The sequence below is a fragment of the Rousettus aegyptiacus genome, unplaced genomic scaffold, assembly GCF_014176215.1.
Source record: "Rousettus aegyptiacus isolate mRouAeg1 unplaced genomic scaffold, mRouAeg1.p scaffold_m13_p_1, whole genome shotgun sequence".
Classification (NCBI taxonomy): Eukaryota; Metazoa; Chordata; class Mammalia; order Chiroptera; family Pteropodidae; genus Rousettus; species Rousettus aegyptiacus.
In genome coordinates, this window is record NW_023416284.1 from 9,137,536 (window position 1) to 9,141,455 (window position 3,920).

The following is a 3,920-nucleotide window of genomic DNA, read 5'->3' on the forward strand; positions in this document are numbered from 1 at the left end:
TTTCGCTAAACTATCACAGCAAAACAGACGAAAGGTTCACAGTTTATCATGACGACGAGCACTCGTTCCTTCAACGTGCCTTCACCCTGCTCATTCTCACACACGGGCTGATTTTAGTGGGGGAGCTACATCTGCAACCTCGAGAGGGCAGCACTGGCTAAACTGACTCCACAGTGCAACCTCTTACTGAGAGAGAGACCCAAAACAGTCGATGCTTTCGGTCCGTCTTAGAAAAAGGAGAAAGAAAAACATTGGCCAAAAAGAGCTTGAATTGCTTTTGATGATATGTATACATACTACTGCAAATGTAAGACACTTTCAAGTTTTGTTTTGGACAAATTGCAAAGGTGAATTCAAGCACAAAAAATCCCCACATCTAGCTAGAATGAAAGTTCAGAAGCCAAATCAGCAAAAGAAAGGTAATCATTTCAGAGAGAAGCACCCTCTCTCACGCACCCTGAGTATTGGGGGAACATGGAGAGGAAATTAGTTCTCCTAGAGCCCCAGAGACAGTCTTAAGTAGGCAACTGGAGCTGTGCTCATGACCCAGATTTGTCCTCGTTTGGTGTGGGCTAAAGAAGGGGTTCCATCTCTTCATTTGGGGATGTCTGGTCATAAAACGGGGCTAGTGGGGCTTGCAGCCTAGTATCAATGAGGTATTTACGAAGTATAATTAATGTTTGCCATTGGCTTTGAGAGCCTTCAGATTAAAAGGTGCCCTGTGCAAGATGCATGATGGGCTGGTGTTACTGTGAGAGCAGATAGAGTTTGTGGGTGTTGCCACTGTTGTTGTTTACTGAGGTGGCGAAGCAGGTTAAGACCAGGTGGCACAATCCTTTGATGTGACCTAGAACTGGGCCACAGGAAACCTGTATAGTCAGACTGTCACATCAGATGGTGTAGAGAAATTTTACTGAGAATACATAAATCCCCAGAGGCAGAATGGTTAGCTTCATGACACATAATCACACCTAGAAGAAATCTGGTGGGGCTAATTAGAAAAACACATATGGCACTTCTGGCTTTACAGGGAAGGGGACTGAGTTGCATTACTCAGCAAATATCTTTCCTCGGCTTAAGCTTGACTTCCAGGGTTTTCTGAGAACAAAGTGTTTTTTCCGAAGTCATCCTAAAAGGCCTGGTGCTGGATAACAGCAGGAACTAGGCTGGTCGCCTAATTAGGCATCCCTGTACTGCAACACTTAAAAACACTTAAGGGAATCCCAACGAGTTCCTAATGCCTAATTCCTAAATTTAATCCTAAATTGTCCCACTGAACCCTTTTGTATGACCTTGGCTAATTACGTAATATAACTGCCAGTGATAATGATGAAAAATTGAAAATGATGACATGGTAGTAGATTCACTTCTCCTTGCAGGAACTCTGTCAGGACCACAGGGCCTCTCCTAGGAATAAAACCTCAGCATGTTGGAAATTGCTTTCAAACTCAAGCAATTGACTATATTACTTACTTTAGTCCCTGGAATGCTAAGAAAATGGAAATGCACTGAATGGCTTTTTTTTTTTCCTTAGTTATTTTTTTTCAACCAGAACTTTGGTCTAGGTTAGTCATATAATATGTAGAAAGACCATGCAGTTTATCATGAAAACAGTGTATTTGGGTTATGTTAAAAAAAATCCTTGGGAGAAACATCAATAAATTTAAAACTTTATTCTGTTACTTAGAAAAGTACATCCACGAAACTGTATCTGCTTTGAAAATTATAATCTACCAAAAAGCAAAACAAAGGAAGGAAGAAAGAAAAGAGAAGCAACTCTCATGCCTCCAGTATTGTAAATGTAACTCGGAATCTAATTTATGACATCAACATAAAGCTAATTGACTTAGTTTTATTTTCTGGCTTCTGTATACTTTTGTCAGTTATATAACTGCAGATCCAATTTTCTGTATATTCCTCTAAGAAAAAAGTCCAACTAATAATGACTGTTTTTATATTTATATTAAATTGATCATTTAAGGAGTCAAAAAATTCAGTGGACTTTATCCTAACTCACCCTAACATAAACACCTGAGGTCTGAGTAACATTTCTCAGATTATAAAGCATGTTTATATTCATTTTCATTTCATAGATTTGTGGGGGTAGATATGACATATGTGGTACAGTTATTTAATAAATTAATTTCTAAAATTATTCAATGAATATTTATTGAACTACTATTTGCTAGGCATTATTTTAGATAACGACCATTCGGTGGGAAATAAGACATACCAAGATCCTGGCAGAAATAACTGGCCCAAAAGTATAGAAAGTAAATCCAAGACATTTTGACTGGTGTGCTATATGTTATTCTCATCTTCAGTTGGAAAACTAAAGCGTAGATGACTTATTTGTTTTGACCGCCTCTTAGATTAGTGGCATTTCTTGTATAGACTTGCTCAACCACATCTGTTCACCAGCTTTTGGCACCCATCGTTCTGGGTTCTGGTCTTTTACTAGGAGAATTATTTTATACTCCTATCTAAAGCCAATTCCTTCATGTATCCAGCTCCCTCTCCTGTTTCTAAGGACATGGACCCAGTCAACTCTCTCCCACCCACATCAATTCTCTACTGTATCAGCAGTGTTGTGAAAAAGTATTGTAATTTCTTCCACCTTAATAACAAACTTCTCTTGATCCCATTTGCCTCAGCCACTGGCCCTTTATCAGCTACCATTCCATTTTCCTGCTCTCCTGTTGCAGCAGACTCCTCTCATTCTCTAATTTAATTTAAAAGTCAATTAAATATTTATTGAACAGGATGTGGTTCTATAGTGTAGTGGTTAGCATGTCTGCTTAACATGCAGAAGGTCCTGGGTTCACGCCCCAGTGGAGCCACAGTCCATAGTCTACAGCCATGCCACCCTGAACAAGCCCAATGTTTGATCTTGAAAGCTAAGCAGGGTTGGGCCTGGTTAGCACTTGGATAGGAGACCACCTAGGAAGACCAGGTGCTGTAAGGCGTATTTTAAAAAAAAAAATTTTTATATATATATATGTATATATAAAACAAATACAGAATAAATGAACTAGGGATCTTTCACATAAAGATAAGTTCAACTATTCAGAGAACTTAAGGACTTATCACCAAAAACCAACAAAACTGGTTCTATATTTCTCAAAAGGAAGAATTATAACCGATGGTTAGAAACTTCCAACATATTTGTACAAATAGTTTCAATTTCTCCAATGTAATGGATGCTACATTTTCACAAAGTAAGAAAGGAGATATAAATCTTAAAGATACAGTATTTTTGGACTTCTCTAGGGAGCAGTTGTCGTCGGAAATATATCTCAACTAACGAGCTTGTTAAGGAAATGGTCTTTTGTTCCTCTGCTATATTTAAGTTCTACGTCAGTGATTCTCAGGAGTTGTGAGAAAAGCCAGAATTTCCTGGAATTTTGATATTCCATTCTAGGGAGACAGTACTCCTGAACCTTCAAATGAATCACTACCAGTAAGAACCAGAGTAATGATGGAAGCATGGTGAGTGCTGGGACAGGGAAACAGTTGAGGACTAGTCTATACGAACTGCAGAGAGCAATATTTCATGAGTAATTAAGATATGTTAACTTAGCCGCATAACACGCTAGGCTTCATCCGAATCGATCAGTATTTCAAAATAAAGATTCTCTCAACAACTATTCAGTGTAAATGTTTCAGGATAAAATATACCTAACACTTTACATCTACATTTTATCACATGCTCCAATAAGGAATAAGGTAATACAACTGAAGATAAAAATTTTAACTTCTATATTTATCAGTATATAGAATTCGGAAGGTAGAGCTTGAACCCAGGACACTTTTTCATAAAAAAACACATAGCCAAGCAGGTTAACTGTTGTTCACTGATGACTGGTGGAACTAGAGCGAGCTGATGGTAAGGGATGACAAAGACCTGTGAAAAGGAAACA

General features: G+C 38.2%; 1 non-coding gene across 1 annotated transcript; it reads left to right on the forward strand.

Moving 5' to 3' along the window:
• Positions 1-2,767: 2,767 nt before the first annotated feature.
• TRNAV-AAC lies at positions 2,768-2,840 on the forward strand. The gene has a single exon. It is a non-coding gene; the product is annotated as a tRNA-Val (tRNA).
• The last annotated feature ends 1,080 nt before the right edge of the window (positions 2,841-3,920 follow it).